The sequence below is a fragment of the Prionailurus bengalensis genome, chromosome C1 (genome assembly GCF_016509475.1).
Source record: "Prionailurus bengalensis isolate Pbe53 chromosome C1, Fcat_Pben_1.1_paternal_pri, whole genome shotgun sequence".
Classification (NCBI taxonomy): domain Eukaryota; kingdom Metazoa; phylum Chordata; class Mammalia; order Carnivora; family Felidae; genus Prionailurus; species Prionailurus bengalensis.
In genome coordinates, this window is record NC_057345.1 from 96,829,332 (window position 1) to 96,848,931 (window position 19,600).

At 39.1% G+C, this 19,600-nt stretch overlaps 1 long non-coding RNA gene across 1 annotated transcript in view; it reads left to right on the forward strand.

Moving 5' to 3' along the window:
* LOC122480953 overlaps positions 1-19,600 on the forward strand; it is a 46,134-nt gene that overhangs the window by 4,506 nt on the left and 22,028 nt on the right. Inside the window, exon 4 of the long non-coding RNA XR_006296711.1 lies at positions 2,189-5,145. This is a non-coding gene — a long non-coding RNA (uncharacterized LOC122480953). The remainder of the gene's footprint in view (positions 1-2,188; positions 5,146-19,600) is intronic.

The window sequence follows — 19,600 nt, forward strand, 5'->3', positions numbered from 1 at the left end:
CCTCTTTGGTAGGTATATCTACCTTTGGGTAGGGTGCAGAGTTTCCTTAAATAAGACATTCTTATTATCAGTCATTCAAAGAAGAAGAAGGTCCTCATACAGGAAAAACTTGGAACATAGAACAGATAGAAGGTGGCACTGGTGGATTTACCTTTTCAGGGTTTGAACTTAGAGGAGTTAGAAAATGTTGAGGGCCCTCCCCACTTACATAAGGGAAATGGCCTGTGCCACAGAGCTGCCTAGTAGGAGCCAGGCTGACAGGCTTCTGTGGATACCCAAAAGGGAAGGTAAGTACTCATGTTTTGTAAGTCTGTTGATTGATACATCACTCTACCTTATCCCTGAATTTTAGCCAAGTTTAATCTAAATCATCGATTGAAAATTGAAAAGCCTTCAAGGACTAGGAAAAGGTAACCAAGCCCAGTATAAGGAGTGGTGAGCAGCATGGTGAAAGTGACCATACCCATCTAGGCCTCAAAGTTCAGATGTTTCAAATGTGCTTCATGAAGCCCTTCCCTAAATAATACTAATCACAGTACAAGTTTACTGGACATTTTTACATCATACATTGTTCAATAATGCAGAAGAAAATAGAGTTTTTTAAACTCCTAATACTTTATTTTTAATCAGTATGAAGGGGAAAACAATAGTGATAGGAAATTGTGTGGAGGGTTGAAAATGAGGAATGGGCAGGCAGTAGGGAGGAAGCCAAACACATATTACAGCAGCTAGTCTGTTCCAGCTTGAGCTCTGCTGAGCTATTTAAGAAGCAGGTAAGGAGTGCCTGGGTGGTTCACTCGGTTTAGCACTTGACTTCAGCTTGGGTCATGATCCTAGGAGTTGTGGGATTGAGGCTCAGCATGGAGCCTGCTTGGGATTCTCTCTCTGTGTCCCCCCTGCCCCTCTCCCTGCTCACACTCTATGTCTTAAGAAAGAAAGAAAGAAAGAAAGAAAGAAAGAAAGAAAGAAAGAAAGAAAGAAAGAAAGAAAGAAAGAAAATGGAATGCTCCCAACCCCCAGTCTTCCTCGTGGTGTCAGTGATAATTTATGAAAGTTTCCCCAAGGAAAAGTTTAAGTCAGAACAAGAGTCTTAGTAACAAGATTTGGCAGTCTCCTCCCTATGTGGAGATTCTCCTTTTGTTGTCACCTTTGGCAGATCAAGATTCAAGTTTAAGAGACCCAGTGGATTTCCTGACAACTTCTTCCACAATTTTCTCTCATCTCAGGCCATGGTTCCATTTTGGTCATGGCTACAGTGACTGAAATGGCCCACTATACTCTTGGCGGTGGACAGCCTTCAGCCTCAGATGTCAAGCTAACTGCTTATAGACAATTCTCTCTAGTGTCTTCAAACTCATAGTCTCACACTGAGGGCTTTAATTTTATCCTGTTTTGGTAGAGCCCTCTTTAAGTCTTCTAGGTGTGCATATATACCTCTGACTATCACCTCTAATCTAGTAGCAAGAAAGTAACTGGAAAATCTTGTAGTAGAGGAATACCCTTTGTACTGTGCTACCAACTTCGAGGACTGCTGACCTGCTCAGTACCTCAGAGCCAGAAGTATAGTAACTCTCATCAAGCTCAGAATACACCATTCTGGGGCCACCTGGGTGGCTCAGTCAGTTAAGCATCTTGACTTTCGGCTCAGGTCATGATCTCACAGTTCGTGGGCCCAAGCCCTGTGTCGGGCTCTATGCTGACAGCTCAGAGCCTGAAGCCTGCTTTGGATTCTGTGTCTCCCTCTCTCTTTGCCCCTCCCCTGCTCATGCTTTCTCTCTCTGTCTCTCTGAAAAATAAATAAACATTGAAAAAAAAAAAAAGAATACACCATTTCTGCTTCAGCCATTGTTTTCACCAGTCTCTTGTCCCCACCATGCACACGCACCTTATTGTTTGTATACTCACCATAGCTACATCAGTGGGAACAAGAATCTAGAAAAGTTAAATGCTGCAGGAAGTTAACAAGAGGCACAAAGACATAAATTGCAACAGGTAAGACTCATCAGGTGTAGACATCTAAGTAGAAGACTGCATACGGCCTTCGTCTCATATTCCATTAGGCCCATACAGACTGGTAATAGAGTTTTGCTTCTGTTTGCAATGAAAAGATGAAGTTAATCTGGGAGCCCCCTAACTCCCATCTTGTATATATCCTATGGTTCACTAGTCATTCTTTTGACCAATGCAGGTGTGACCACATCATGCATGAAACAGCCCAGACGTGCTTCAACCATAACATGGGAGTACATGATTCAGACTATGTCGGCAACATAGCTCACTTACGGAATCCAGTGGAATGAGAGACAGATGGACTCCAAGAGTCATTGGGGAGAACTCTTCATCACTGCAGCCATGCACCTAAACCTAAACAGGTTTTTCTGCCAAGAATCTAGGGAAATCCCATCCCATCTCCCCAAATTTATAGATAACATCACTAAGGTTTTTTTTTACCTGACAAGTACTATAAAGCTGAGATTGTGCTTACTTGGGTAGCACATATACTAAAGAAAAGCTGAGGTTTTTTTTTTTTTTTAACGTTTATTTATTTTGAGAGAGAGAGTGGGGAAGGTCCAGAGAAAGAGAGAGAATCCCAAGCAGGCTCTGCCATCAGTGCAGAGCCTGACATGGGTCTCAGTCCCATGAACCGTGAAGTCATGACCTGAGCCTGAAAACAAGAGTTGGACACTTAACCAACTGAGCCACCTAGGCGCCCCTATTAGCTGAGATTTAAACCTAGGTCCATTTAACTTAGCCTGTGTTAAATACTAGGCTATTTTCATTTTATTTTGTTCAAAATCCTGAGGTCATAGAGAAGAATAGAAGGGTAGTGATGAGGTGGATAATAGGAGGCAGAAAACGCAGGGTTGTTTTAAAGTCTTAACCCTGAGCCTTCTATCTTTTGTACACTGTTTCTTCATAGAAGACACTTTCTCCTACCTAGTAAGTTGTGTACAGGACAACATGGAAATAAAGGAGAGGCAGATAGACCAACAAGGGAGTAATTTTAGTAATTCTATTATATAATTCAAACCTCCTTGTAATGCAATTTAGCTTCCCCACTGATTGTGAATTAATCAGGTTTCATAATTATATTTATAATCAGGTTCTTTCTACGTAATTATTGTTTGTACTTGAGCAAATTGCTTAGGAAGGCCACCTCCAAATCCAAATTAAATGTTTCATTTCCTATTTCCTTTATGGGGGCACATGATTATTTTGGGAAAAGCATTGGCTTGACAATTAAATTCCATGTCTTGCTGTATCTCCTAGGGAAGACCTAGATCTCTTTTAATTATTTTTTAACATTACATATTCACAAGTCTTACCAACCCATGGGTGGGAAGGAAGGGCTCTTAGTGGATCCCTGAAGTATTACAGACCTCAGGCAAACTTGTATGCAGTCTTTGTATTTTAAAAATTCAGGTATTCCAGGAAGCCTGGGTGGCTTAGTTGAGCATCAGACTCTTGATTTTGGCTCAGGTCTTGATCCCAGGATCGTGGGAGCAAGCCCCACATCAGGCTCCATGCTGAATGTAGAGCCTGCTTGGGATTCTCTGTCTCCCTCTGCCCCTACCCTGCTCATGTTCTCTCTTCTCTCTCTCTCTCTCTCTCTCTTTTTCTCTCTCTCTCTCTCTAAAATAAAGAATAAATAAAAAGGGAGTAAAATTCATGTATTCTAAATCCCTAATGAGTTGTCCACTATTAAGACTGCAAAAGCTTCAGAATTCAGAAATTACCTTAACAATATCAGATAGCCATATAAACATGTTGTAATCTAAATTAAACATTTTCCATGTAGAAAACTTTTCTTCGAGTTAGCAAAGCAAATAAAATTTCTCCTTAATTTTCACCTGAAGAGGGAAAGCTAGGGTGAGTGAAGAACAGGGTGTATTTTAAGCTAGGTACGAAAGGCCTAATAGAAAAATCAAGGATAGATTTTTCTCTTGTATGTTGAAGAGAAATTTAAATTATGTGTTAGTGTTTGGTATGCTTTCCTGTCAGTTTGGAAAGTTAACCTTTCCAGGACAATCTCTACTAGAAATTAAGGCGCTTTCCCCCCCCCCTAAAGTTTATTTATTTATTTTGAGAGAGAGAGAGAGAGCATACCTGTGGGAGGGGCAAAGGGTGAGGGAGAGAGAGAATCCCAAGGCGGCTCCTTGCTGTCATTGCAGAGCCTGACACGGGACTCAGTCTCACAAATCAGGTGAAATCTTGACCTGAGCCGAAATCGGGAGTTGGACACTTGGGGCTCTGTGCTGACAGTGTGGATCCTGCTTGGGATTCTGTCTCCCTCCTTCTCTCTCTGCCCCTCCCCCACCTCAAAATAAATAAACTTAAAAAAAAAAAGAGTAGGATGTTTAACTGACTGAGCCACTGAGCCACCCCAAGCTTTCTTTTCAAAAAGATTTTTGCCTACTCCTTTTCAGAGAGATAGCAAGACATGTTTGACTGAAGAACATTTGCCACCTTTTGGTTATCCAGTGTAGTGTAGTACAGTTCCTTTTATCCCACTTCCCTTTCTTTTCATAGACTGGAAGATATCCAAAAATAAACGTGTTCAGAAATGGAGGTATACATACATGAAAGCTAAGGACAGTCCGTGTATCTAGGTCTCTAGGCAATCTTTTCCTGGTCTTTTCGTCTTGGTATTCTACCCTTATCAGAAAAAAAAAAAAAGAAAAAGAAAAAAAGAAAAAGAAAAAGAAAAAAAGGACTGTGCTGTAGACTTACTATATGAAAGTGCCTCACTTTCCTGAGAATTTTGATTCTTGTATTCAAGATTCATGTGGAGTTTGGTTCAGTTAGATTTATGACACCAGAATTGTTGAAAAGCAATAAATCACTACTATAATTTCTGTTTTATTTTAAATAATAATGATCTCTGTTTTTAACTTGTTTGGGAAAGAACAAGCTATGAACTTTTCTCAGCCTTTGATGCAGGACTCCAGCTAAACTAGCAAAAGACACTGCCTCAAAGAAACTAAATATTTTTTTTCTTGAACAATTTAACTTTCTATCTTTTCTCCTTCAAGATGTATCATTATAAACTTCTTACAAACAAGGACTGTTTCTTCTCATGGTATCCTGCAGATGGCCTTATACAGACCTACATATGGCTAATAAAAACTTGAGTATTTTAAAATGGTGAGTCTCAATGTAATGATGATGATGGTAAATGGCAACTAACATTTATATAAAAAGTCTGTGCTAGACGCCGTTGTAAACGTTTCACACAGAATTGCTCAATGTAAAACCACTTTTATCCAGTCATCCTTAATTTTTTGGCAAACCTCTTTCAGAATCTGTGTTACAGTGAATTCCACAATTCAGCCTTCATCTGCCCAACAAGAATAGCTAGAATTCCACTCTCATCCTTTATTATTTTGACTCCAGGAAACTGTCACTTTTTCCATTCATGCTTGTCCCTAAGGCTTGACCTGAATACACAGAGCGGGTTGCTGCTTTGCTTATCTTAGGACATAAAGAAGTAAACAAAGCCTAAAGTAATTTTGCAGTTGGTGTAAATCCTTGCTCACCTTCACTGAAGTGAGAGATACAATAAACATGTTGTTTTGGAGTCTGTCTGCCCTACCTTTTACTATTTTTCAGAAAAATATTAGGACCAGCTTCCTCAGCAATTGTAGGGAGATAACAGATCTTCCTGGATATTATGATGGAGTTATGTCCTAATAAATCCATTGTAAATTGAAAATATCCTAAGTTGAAAATGCATTTTTTAACATACCTAACCTGAACATCATAGCTTAGCCTAACCTACCTTAAATCTACTCAGAATACTTATGTTAGCCTACAGTTGGGCAACATCATCTAACACAAGACTATTTTATACTAAAGTGTTGCATATCTCATGTAATTTATTGAATACTGAAAGTGAGAAGCAGAACGGATGTGTGGGTACAAAGTGGCTGTAAGCACAGGGTTGTTTACCCTCACAATCACAGGGCTGACAGAGCTGCAGCTCACTGCCCCTGCCCTGCTTCATGGGAGAGGATCATACTGCATGCATATCACTAGCCAGGAAAAAGATCACAATTTGGAAGTATGGTTTCTACTGAATGTATCACTTTCACACCATGGGTAAGTCAAAAAAATCGTTAAGTCCAATCATCCTAAGTCAGGGACCATCTACATTATGAAACTTCTTTGTAATATAATAAAGAGTAATGGGTTGTTTCCATTTAGAAATCTAACAAAGTGATAATAGTTTTTCTCCCCATTCGGTCTTGATTTCTGTTTTAAAAAGCCATTCAGTCTCATGCAATTAGGAAATTGCACTGCTTAGCAGTGAGATGAAGGTTGATAAAACTGCCATTAGACAAGCTTGGGACCTGACTCTTTAATAATGGAGTTAATACACTTTCTTCCAGACCACAAGAGGTGTTTCTGCCAGAGTGGTGGTTCACAGACCTGGGGGGTGGAGAATAATCTGGCTTTGTTTACTGAGGAATTTTTTTTTTTTTCAACGTTTATTTATTTTTTTGGGACAGAGAGAGACAGAGCATGAACGGGGGAGGGGCAGAGAGAGAGGGAGACACAGAATCGGAAACAGGCTCCAGGCTCTGAGCCATCAGCCCAGAGCCTGACGTGGGGCTCGAACTCACGGACCGCGAGATCGTGACCTGGCTGAAGTCGGACGCTTAACCAACTGCGCCACCCAGGCGCCCCTACTGAGGAATTTTTAAGGCACTAGCCTAGAACACACTTACAAAAATGCTGTTCTGCCAACCAAAGCTCCTTTCTTGGTGATACCACAGTTCTGCCATTTCTGAAGATTTACAGATACTGACCATTTACAGCCTTAAGACTTTGCTGTGGTTTTGGCACATAACGCCACTGCTATACATTATGGATTACACAAGGCTTTTGTGCAAGTTTTAAGTGCAAGAGCAAGTGTAAGGCACTGATTCATTTTACTTAATTCATCCATTTATTCATTTAGTCTTTCACTCTGTGTTTACTGAGTGCCTACTATGTGTAATAAAATTTTTATTAAATTCTATTTTTAAATTGTTAATTCCTGTACATGGAATAAAAATTTTAAGGTACAAGAAGTATACAGTGAAAAGGAAACCCTGCACCCCTGATACCCAGCCATTCATCTCACCTGGTAGAAAACCAATATTAATACTAACATTTTGGTACTTTGTATCCTCCTGTGTATATTCTATGTATATAAATACACATTTTTTATGTTATAGTGGCATACTGCATATAATATTCTGTCCCTCTTTTTTTTTTTAAGTTTATTTTGAGAGAGAAAGAGAGAAAACCAGCAGGGGAGGGGCAAAGAGAGAGGGGACAGAGGATCTGAAGCAGGCTCTGTGCTGAAAGCAATTAGCCCTATGCGGGGCTTGAACTCACGAACCATGAGATCATGACCTGAGCCAAAGTCAGACATTTAACCAACTGAGCCACCCAGGCACCCCATGTTTCTCTCTGTTTTTCACTTAACTGGTTCTAAGATTTATTGCTCTTTTGGTACATTGGATTAATTTCAACATCACAACCAACACATTTCAATATTAAAGTGTTAGTTAAATGAAAAAACAGGATGTCCCAGAAAAGACCTTGAAGTGATTTCCTTAATGTCAGTAAGGACAGTGTTTGTTACAGAATCAAAAAGTAACACAAACTTTTGTCTTTTCTAAAAAACAAATTCTAAAAATAGTTATACGCATGAAACAACCCAAAACACAAGAGAAATTAAAAGATATATTCCAAAAAAGAATAGACACAGGCTCAGAGAAAGGTAAAGGGAAAGTAAGTTATGTGAAGATGTGCTTTGTTATTCCGTACATGGCCAGTGAGTTACAACTTGTTCTTTTGAATGATCAACAATCAACAATAACCTGCTGAGCCAGTAAGTCAGAGTCCAGCAAGGGGGGTTCTGTGGGTTTCCAGTGCTTCTAGCTTAATATCCTAAAGGCTCTAAAGAGCACCACATTTGTTAGGCCACAGAAGACTTATTTATTTATTATTATTTTATTTATTTATTTATTTTTAAGTTCTGGTGAAGGTAGCCACTTAAAGGTGCTTGTCTATTTATTTACCTAGCTAGTCCACACACACAATGTGCTGAATCAAATTGTAGGTACATACCTGAATGTAAATCTTTTCTTTTGCTGCCATAATTTTGATACATACACTATAATAAGTTGTACATTTAAAATTGAATACCCACAATGTGCTAATGTCCTGCCAATTTATCTAGTATTGGCCTACCAATGTTTAAGATTTATTAATGTTTCAATGCACAAAATTAATGAAGTTCTTAGTATTTTAATTCAAGATACTTCATTTTTAAAATGTTGCTGGGAATGGTGCTCCAGAAAAGAGTTCTCAAATGATTTATTGGTAAGTTAGTGATTTACATTGCAAAACAAAACAGGGATGCCTGGGTGGCTCAGTTGGTTAAGTGCCCAACTTCAGCTCAGGTCATGATTTCATGGTCTGTGAGTTTGAGCCCCGCATCAGGCTCTGTGCTGACAGCTCAGAGCCTGGAGACTGCTTTGGATTCTGTGTCTCCCTCTCTGACCCTCTCCCACTCCTGCTCTCTCTCTCTCTCTCTCTCTCTCTCTCTCAAAAATGAATAAACGTTAAAATAAAATTAAAAAATAAATAAAATGCAAAACAAAATCATAAAATGGTTCATGGATAGTCCAGAGGAAAACTAAAAAAAAAGGGGGGGGGGACATTAGTTGAAGTTTGGTCTGGGACCATAATTATGATGATTATGATCTCCAAAAACAATTTTGAATCTCCCTGAATCTGCAGGGCACCTTATAAAATTTATCCCATCAAAAATAATGAGGCATTTTGAGGTGTCTCAGAAGGAAAGTGGTGAGCAAGTGGAGAAATGAACAAAGTAATGGAGTAGACACTTAACCAAAAAAAGAAGTGCAAATGACCAAAACCAAATAGAAAAATATTCAGTAATAATCAGATATGTATATTGACAAGGGCTCCTCTAAATTACAAAGCCTAGAACCTCAGGGTTTTTTTCACATGGCATATTAGCAAGGATTTTTTTTTAAATTTTTTTTTTCAACGTTTATTTTATTTTTGGGACAGAGAGAGACAGAGCATGAACGGGGGAGGGGCAGAGAGAGAGGGAGACACAGAATTGGAAACAGGCTTCAGGCTCTGAGCCATCAGCCCAGAGCCTGACGCAGGGCTCGAACTCACGGAGCGCGAGATCGTGACCTGGCTGAAGTCGGACGCTTAACCGACTGCGCCACCCAGGCGCCCCAAGGATTTCTTTAAATTATAAAACCTGTTTCATGGGGCAGCTGAGTGGCTGAGTCAGTTGAGCGTCTGGCTCTTGATTTTGACTCAGGTCATACCAGAGTTGTGGGATCAAGCCCCACATCCGACTCTGCATTGAGCGTGGAGTCTGCCTAGGATTCTCTCCCTCTACCCCTCTCCCTCGCTCTCCCTCTAGCTCTAAAATAAAAACAAATACAGAAAAGAAATATAAATAAAAACTATAAAACCTGTTTTATAACCCCCAGGGTGTCTGGAAACCAGCACTCAAAAATTGCTAGTGGGAGTAACTCTAGTTATGAAATTTATTCTTAGGAACTAATCATTTATTCTTGTACAAATTTGTTCACTACACTGTTATTTATAACACATTATAAATAACCTAGATGTCTAACAATACTAGATGAGTTAAATTGTAGTATTTAATAGTGGATTACAAATACAGCATGAGAGGGGCGCCCAGGTGACTTAGTTAAGCATCCGACTCTTGATCTCAGATCAGGTCATGATTTAACAGTTTGTAAGTTCAAGCCCTGTGTCAGGTTCTTCACTGACAGCATGGAGCCTGCTTGGAATACTCTCTCTTCCCCTCTCTCTGCCCCTCCCCTGCTCACACATGTGCACATGCTCTCTCTCTCTTAAAGCAACAACAACAAAATGTAGGTTTCAAATGAGTACAAAGTGATCACAATTTTATTTTTTAAACAAATACGCATAAAAAACTAAAGTAATATTAGAAGATTGTAACTCAGTGAGATTATACAGTGGTATTTTCTTTTTTATTTGGATATATTTTATAATTTCAAGTAGTGCCGTGATTACCTGGGGTAAAAAAAAAAAAGGCCATACATTCTATATAGAGAAAGCTATTTTATTCTAAGCATCTGTGGTGATTAAAAAATAAGTTGGAAAAAATTGAGGATTCCACAAACGACAAGAATGACAAAGCGGAGAGTTTGCTTGTCAGATGAAGTCACAGAAAATTCAAACTGGAGGACAGGTTAGAAATAACCCAACTCCCTCTATTTTACGGATGAAAAAATTAAGTCCAAACTTAACCAAGGCCACAGAGTGTTTAGAATTCAAACAATACTTGGATTGATCTTTATCTCATCTTTCTTCCTTTCTACTTACCTGTTATAATGCCATAGTTGGCAACTGTGTTTTTTAAGTCTGAAAAATGGAAATGGAAAAAGTTTAGGATAAAGAGGAAAAGGTTTAAGATACAGGATATCTCAAATAAACGTAGTAACATAACTGTTCTTCCTATTTTTGAATCTGCATTTGCCAAGAAAAAAAAATACATACATACTTTGTACTTATCTTCAGGATAGCCCATTGGAAATAAAACCTTGAAATACAACTTCAGGATGGTGAGTTAAATATCCCTTTTTCTTATACTCTCTCTTTTCCCCCAGCTAGTGCTATTAGCCTTCCTCAAGGCCCCAGACTGATTACAAGAAGTAAAAATGAAAATCAACTATTTCCATGGACCCTACTAAAATCTGAGTTATTGATGGATGATGTTGAAATGTTTATGAGATTTTAATCAACAATGTGGTTGTCAAAGAATGTAATACACACATATTAAAAAAGTAGCATCGTATACATATCTGTTCATACATATACACATTCAACCAATATTTACTGAGCACCTACCATGAGACAGACACTGCTATACTTTGATATAAAGTGGTAATTGCAACAGACCCAAAACCTGACCTTGGAGTTTACAGTCTAGTGTATAAATAGCTTCCACTAAATTGCATATTAAAAGGCAGGATTATGTCTTATTCAGTACAATGAATATAGTAGATTTTCTTTAAATATCTGTAGACTAAATGAATGAATTTACCAGGAGTTACTTTGCCCTAAACTGAGAAGTTGTTATTACTACTTCAGACATGGACTTGTGGCAGTTGAGGAATAATGTGGACTAAGAAACCGTGATAAAACCTCACTACTGACTTTAGCATACTTCTTCCAAAGCCAACCCGTCTTTCAAATCATCTAAAATTGGGTCTAATGTCTGGTTATGAAAAGATTTCTGACAAAAAAAAACAACCCTATATAAATGTGGCCACCCAGTGATAAAACAAGCAGCCTTGATGCTCAGAGATTGTAGTCATTTGGATTAGAACAAATTATTGTTATTATTGTAATTTTGCTCTTTAAAAAGAAAACTCTCTGACATTTATTTTACAGTGGTTTTTTTTAAAGATTTTTAAAAAAATGTTTTATTTATTTTTGAGATAGAAAGAGACAGAGCATGAGCAGGGGAGGGGCAGAGAGAAAGGGAGACACAGAATCTGAAACAGGCTCCAGGCTCTGAGCTGTCAGCACAGAGCCCAACGCGGGGCTCGAACTCACGGACTGTGAGATCATGACCTGAGCTGAAGTCGGACGCTTAACCGACTGAGCCACCCAGTACATTACATTTACAGTAGTTTTTATAGTTGCATGACATATTTGGAAAAGTAATATGAGATTATATGACCCAGCATTTTTAGAACAAGTAACAGATTTCAACCACCAAAACTTAACAGAAATCTCTAAAGTAATACATTTTCAAATGATCAGAACATCATGAACACTTTTAAGTTTTGGTGTGCAAACATACCATTTACTGACATCTCAGTCACTTCAGGTTCTGTGCTCTTGAATCAAAGAAGAAAGGCCTATAAGGGCTTTCCTGCTATCTCCCCTGAAAATAATAGATTTTTCTACCTTAATTTACCTGGGGAGGTAAACACAATACAAAAAGGCAAAGACTTAGCTTTCCTTAGGTCTAGTCTACCTAACAGATAAAGTGGCACTTACCTGGGACCTCCAGGAGTTTGCCTCTACTGTGTCCTCCAAGGGAAAGAGAATGGATTGTCCTCCAGGCTGATATAAACGGGGGAAGACAGCAGCTGTATGTGACCTTGTGTTCTGATACGGTCCTGGCATCTGGACAGAATCTTTTTGGTGGCCTGTGCTTTGTCACTTTCTAGCAAGTACAGAGGCTGGGCGTGTCGGCCTGCCTCAACCAAGACTCCAGACCTCCTTAAGGGTAGGAGAAAGGGACCCCAATATTCTCAGCATTTGGTTATCACTCTCAGATGAGCTTTTTAGTCCAGTTAATGAGCAGGCACCATGCCAGGAAGAGATACATGAGCTTGGACCTCGAAGGGTATGTACTCTGAAGCTGAAATCATAAACCAGAACATCTGATGTGTGTCTCATACACAATGAGGGAGGGAGTGCTGTTGATGGAAATGTCACACGCAGCTGCTTTTAGCGCTTGGCTCTCACCAATGAAGCTTCCCCCTCTGCCACCACACCCCTCCCTTCCTGCATGAAAGCCTTTAGGGCTCTTTAGTTCTCATCCTGCACACTGTGAAACAGGCTGAAAATTTGTATCTGTTACATCAGTCTGGTTCATGGCTGACATGTACCTGATGGACTGTAGGAGTGACTGTCTTAGCTACGTTTGAGTCAGGAAAGAGCCTACCTTCTACAATTGTGTGCCCTGCTCTGTAAAGTAACGAATATGGCTTATGGTCCTAATTAAGCTACTTATTAAACAGCATCCTTTGAACAAGTCATTTCTGCCATCTCTCCAGCTATATGATTGAGCATGTAATCCTGTTGAGATTTCACAGTGGGGTTGAGAAGACAAGCTATTCCCTCCATCTGGAATTCTCTTTCCCTGACTTTTCATGCCAAATCCTCCCTATCTTCTGGATTTAAACTGAAACACCTGTTCTTGAGATCTTCCCTGACTGACCCTACTTTCTTATTGCTGAAGACCAATAGTTTCCCAGTTCACTCAATAGCACCTGTTACTTCCCCTTTTGCAACCTATGTCATGCTTATTATAATAGTTGTTCACTGTCTCTCTTCTCTATTAGATCATAAGTTCCATTGGGGTAGGACTCATATCTGTCTTTTGCACTGGAATCTCCTGTACCAAGCATTCTGCATGCACATATTTGGTGCTTAATAAACATTAGTTGAATAAATGATGAGTTACATTTTTTCTAAAATGTTTCTTTTTGAGAGAGCATGAATCCCAATTATTTTTGAGAGAGAGAATCCCAAGCAGGCTCCTTGCTCTCAGTGCAAAGCCTGACGTGGGGCTTGAACCCACAAACCATGAGATCATGACCTGAACTAAAGTCAGACACTCAGCCGACTGAACCACCCAGGTGCTCTGAATAAATGATGAATTACATCTTACAATCGTTTTGAGATTCCTTTGTGAAAACCAAATATTGAACCTTCTGTGCCTTCCTAATCATGTGGCTAATGTTAAGAACAGGTGTTGAATTAGAGCCAAAAGGACAGCTACTTATTGTGCCTTCCCCATGCCTGACTGCTGCTTGCCTTCTCGTATCACCACAATCTAAATTCTTATCCTGGCAAATTGTTCCCAACTCCCTAAGCAATCATTTTTGGGAAGATTGCAGTCTGTGTTCATTTGTTAAATGAAACCAACAACCCAAACTGGCTTTTAGAGTTGCGTATTGTATTTCCTCATATTTATGTCAATTTAAAGAATCATTAAGCTCCCATAGAAAAGATTTCATGTAATTTGTAATTACATTTAAGAAGGAGTGTGCCAACTTCAAATAACTTCTTATCAAACTGGCTTCTTCTTTTTAACACTAGGTGTTTCTGAAATATTAACCTGAACTTGAATATCTAATTCTACCTGGAAACTGCAGATTCGTAGTTAAAATGAGGAAAAGCAGCTTCAGATGCCATTTATTAATTCATTCATTTATTCATTTAATAATTGCTAGTGAACACTGTAGGCCAGACACAATTCTAGATATTTGGGAATACCAGTAAATAAAAGATCCTTGCCCTCAAGAAATAGGACTACTGTGGTATAGATAGTACTCACCAAATATTCTATTGCTGCTTTGCTTTTCTCAGCTCCCTTCAGGTAGGTTAGGGTCCTGTGATCACTTCTGCCTAATGGTCTGTGAAAGAAGTGATTTGTATCCCTTTCGGGCGTCACTTTCAGACCAGACAAGTTATAAGCCCATGTGCCTTTCCTAATTTTACCCCGTCACAGCAATCTTGGAGGTTACACGTTCCACTTGGTGCAGCTAGAAGATGGTAGAATGTGAGTCATGTTGGCTACTGCGTAAAGGTGTGGAATAGAGTGACACACAGCTTTCACTGCCTGCCAACTTGTGCTAGATCTGTGACCTGCACGAGACAAAGTTTTGTTGGTTAAGCCACAGAAGATTCAGCATTAGCTGAATTAAGTTTTGTTGATTAAGCCAGCACTAGCTATCCTGAGTAATGCAACATGTATTATTTATTTAACATCTTTTATGTGCTAGGCAGAGTAGTAGGCTGTTTGTAATAGTGATTTATTATTGTTAAAACTCTGACAATTCACTTTCCTTGCCAAAAGGGAGGCACATTCAATGTTTTTCCTGAATTACTATGTTCATTTTCATCAGAGCTGCCTTTTTATATATATATATATAGTAGTAAGATTGATATCAGCCTTGTAATTTTAGAGGGAAAAAAGGATTTTAGGCTTATTCTAGAGGACTAAATAAGGATGAGTCCTTATCCTGGCTGTTTGAATAGGTTATTTAATCTGCCTTATTTTTCCATGGATAGAATTGGGGCTAATAGTTTGCTGCTAATATTACAAGGTTATTATGATGACCAAAATGAGTTAATATATAAACCATGAAACACACAAATGTAATATGACTATTCTCATTGAATCTGAGACACCACAGATTGTAGAGCACACCATTATTTTATAGTCCACTAAGAAACTAATGATACAAGTTAATCTGTTACACAATACTTTCTTATCACTCAGTCCTTATTAAAGGGCTTATCTAGGTGTATGTAAAATTGATTTTTGTTATATTTAAAAGCTGTGCATTAAACGGAACAATTCAGTTAAGGTAACCCAAAATGTCTTTATATCTAACGAATAACTTTTCAACTCTGAATAATTCATATACTGAATTTTTCTTTTTTTAAAATGTTTTATTTATTTTTGAGAGAGAGAGAGACAGCATGAGCAGGGGAAGGGCAGAGAGAGACACACACACACAGCCTGAAACAGGTTCCAGTCTCCAGTTGTCAGCGCAGAGCCCAAAACAGGGCCCGAACCCATGAACACACAACCTGAGCCAAAGTCAGACACTTAACTGACTGAGCCACCCAGGTGCCCCAATATACTGTATTTTCAATACAGTGCTACCTTCTGTGCCATCAAAAGCAGTGGCAATGCAGCAGTCCTTAAACAGGGCTCCATTTGGGGGTAAGATTTTCTTCAAACCTTCTGGCATCAATTCCGCAAATTTTGATGTTGATGCGCTCTTGTGCCTGATAAGCTATATACAAAAAGGTGTCAATGGAAGTTTTTCAGACAACAACTAGGATCATATTTCTTGTGCAAATGTTGCTTAAGTGGTTGGCTGACTGAAATGTCCCTGGGTTTTAGTTGTCCAGTCATTCAACCAGGAGTAACAACCAAATTTGCAGATAAGCAGACAATAGCAGTGATATCGAAAGTGCATAGTGGTGGAAACAGCTGAAAAACACCAATTGTCTCAATTTCAGAGATGTTAAAAGGTGACAGTATATGTATCTTGGAATAGGTAAAATAAAGTATTGGGTTTTTTGTTGTGTTTTACAAATAAAGGTGTATAATAATAAGGCCTCAGAAAGAGCACTGGGGGTTATATGTACGTGATGAATTGCTAAATTCTACTCCTGAAACCATTATTACACTGTTATCTAACTTGGATTTAAATAAAATTAAGATATTAAAAAAAAAAAACAACAATAATAAGTCCCCAGGAAGCTCAGCTATGCGGGAGCTTCAAGATCATTCTTTGATTCCATCTCATTGTAGCACTCTGATCCAGGCCTACACAATCTTCAGTCTAACACAGCACAGTAAGAAGAGTCTTGGGTGCCGGGCAGAGAACTGGCTTTGGGGTCTGAGTCTGACTCTCAACCCTGCCATTTTTCAGAAGTACTGTTTTTGGGGTCAAGTTACTTCTCTGAGGGAAATTACTAAGGTTTGGGGTAGGGGGCTAATATGTATGAAAGCATGCTGTAAACAGTAAAATCCACATGCAAAGGGAAGAGAACTAACATTTTCATTGAGTGCCAGGAACTGTGCTGGGTACTTTGCATTATCTCATTTGTTCTGAGGCATATAGTGTCTTGATGGTCACCTTGACATCTGATACATTTTATGCTATGTTAATTTTTTTCCAAAATACCCCTTTCATTGTCTCACACTTTTTTTTAAATTAATTAATGAATTAATTAATTTATTTTAAAATTTACATCCAAGTTAGCATATAGTGCAATAATGATTTCAGGAGTAGAACCCAGTGATTCATCCCTTATGTATAACACCCAGTGCTCATCCCAACAAGTGTCTTCCTCAATGCCCCTTACTATTTAACCCATCCCCTCACCCACAATCCCTCCAGCAACCCTCAGTTTGTTCTGTATATTTAAGAGTCTCTTGTGTTTTGTCCTCCTCCCTGTTTTTATATTATTTTTGCTTCCCTTCCCTTGTGTTCATCTGTTTTGTATCTTAAATTCCACATAAGAGTGAAGTCATGATATTTTTCTTTCCTTGGCTAATTTCACTTAGCATAACACCCTCTAGTTCCATCCACGTTGTTGCAAATGGCAAGATTTCATTCTTTTTGACTGCCGGGTAATACTCCGTTGTGTGTGTGTGTGTGTGTGTGTGTGTGTGTGTGTGTGTGTGTACACCACATCTTCTTTAACCGTTCATCTGTTGATGGACATCTGGGCTCTTTCCATACTTTGGCTATTGTCGATAGCGCTGCTATAAACATCGGGATGCACGTGCCCCTTCAAAACAGCACACCTGTATCCTTTGGATAAATACCTAGTACTGCAATTGCTGGGTCGTAGGGTAGTTCTATTTTTAACTTTTTGAGAAATCTCCAGACTGTTTTCCAGAGTGGCTGCACCAGTTTGCATTCCCACCAGCAGTGCAGAAAAGATCCTCTCTGTCTACATTGTCTCACACTTTAAAGCACAAATCATCTAAGGCAATTCTTTGGATCATAAAACAAGCTGATAACCATGATCCCATCACAGAACTGCAGCCTCTCACTTGTTTTTGCTTCATAGCCCAGAAACATTTGAAATAAGAGAACCTTGGGCGACCAGTGTACCACCTTCTCTGTGACTCTGGCACCAAAACTAGCCCCTGGAGACCATGCAGAAAGTTTCTAATCTATGGTAAAAAGTCCTAAATGAATGTGAGATCCAGGGTGTGGATCTAAAAGGGCATTAGGCAATTTACACAGATTCAGGCGCACAGAAAGTTGGTATCCAAAAAACCTGACCATAGAAACCAGAGGCCTCAATGGGGGCTGCAATTCTATTTTGGGAAGGAGAAGTTACCAGCAAGAGAAGTACTGGGGAATAGAAATATAAGGCAGGAACCGCCCCAAAGCCTGATTGTCTTTGAGATTGACTCTTTGAACTAATGACCCATTCTCCTCATGTCCTTCTACCGGGAAGAATTGGGGTCCTTGGGTTGGAGCAAAGCTTAATCTGTAAGTTAAGGTTACAGATTCAAGCTCAAAGGCTAGAGAGATAGGAGTTTAAGAACTAAGCATGCTATTACATCAGCTATATATGAAATGGTGTCTTGAAATACTAATAGGTGGGGATAAGGTGGATGGGGGGGGGGTTAAAGCAATAAAATGTCTTATGTTTCAAATGTCCACAGGATAGAGAACTTTGTGAAGGCTCAAAAGAACAAAGACCTGCAAAAATTAGGGGACTCCCAAGATCCATCTCCAAGAGCAATGGTATAATGTTTAATTTGTAACTCAATGTAACACTCATTGCCTTGTTCTCTAACTAGTTTGTGTATGTACACATTGAATTCCCACTAAGATTTTTCTTTAAAGTTTATTTATTTTGAGAGAGACAGAGACAGCACAAGTCAGGGAGGGGGAGAGACAGAGACAGAGAATCCCAAGCAGGCTCACAGAGCCCAGTGTGCGGCTCAAACTCATGAAACTGTGAGATTATGACCTGAGCCAAAATGAAGAGTCGGACGCTTAACCAACTGAGCCACTGAGATGCCTCTGAATTCCCATTGAGATTTTAAGCTTGAGGTCAATAGTAACAATTAAAAAAAATATTCTGCATGTATGGCATAATGCTGTGTAGTGCTAAGAAAACTTATTAATGTCACTCCTTTCTATTTGAATCTAGCAGAGATTATATCTTGCTACAATGATTACTGTAAAGGTGAAAACCCAAATTCCTTTTTGCCATTCAGCACATGTTTTTCCACGAACCCAGCCACTCCAGAAAATCTATCTTATTTGCAGAACTATTGCAAAATCCGACACTGCTCTTCACTTCACTGGAATGCCCTTGTAATTGCCAAATGTTGCCTTGCCTCATGGAAATTCTTGGCCAGAAACCTATGGATTGCCAGCCCTTGCAGCTGTTGACCCTAATTCTCCTATAACATCAAATCAACATTTTTTAATGACCTACTGAGAACAGGCACTGGCTAGTTGTCATTGAAGGTATAGAGATATGATCACTGCCCTCAAGTAGTTTATGGTGTATATGAAAACAAACATATGAATATTTAAATACCAGGTAAAGACTTACTTAACAGTAATCAGTCGTAGAAAGGTTAGTAAAGGCAATGGTGCAAAAAAAAAAAAAAAATGGCTAAGGATTCACAGGAAGATGAGGCATCATTTCTACCCCCTTCTATCTAGAAAGCCAAGAGCCCAGTGTAGGAGCCTCTCATGTCCTTTCTTTTGTGTCACTATTTTGAAGTATACTAATGGAAAAAATATGGTGTCCTTTTCCCCTATAAATCTTTTGTGTATTGTGGGTCACCTCCTGGGTCTTAGGTTCTTACCTCTTGACCTGAGGTCACTCAGTGGCACCCATTGAGATTCCTGCCTTGGGAAAAGTTCACCTCCTCTCTACTACTAATTCTATACTCTATATATTAGAGTATATATATATATTTTTCTAAGTAAATTTTTCACCCAACATGGGGCTTGAACTCACAACCCTGAGGTCAAGAGTCACATGCTGTACTGACTGAGCCAACCAGTTGCCCATACTCTCATTGGCTTGTTTTTAAGTTTTGTAGACCTGGGGATGTTGGACTGGTAGCAAGCCACAAAGACCTATTTATTCCTGTTGCCACAAGACTGACTCTCTTCTAAGATGGTGGGCCAGAATATATAGGATTTCTACTCATCCTCATCCTTCTGCCTAGAATATGATCTTCCTGGAA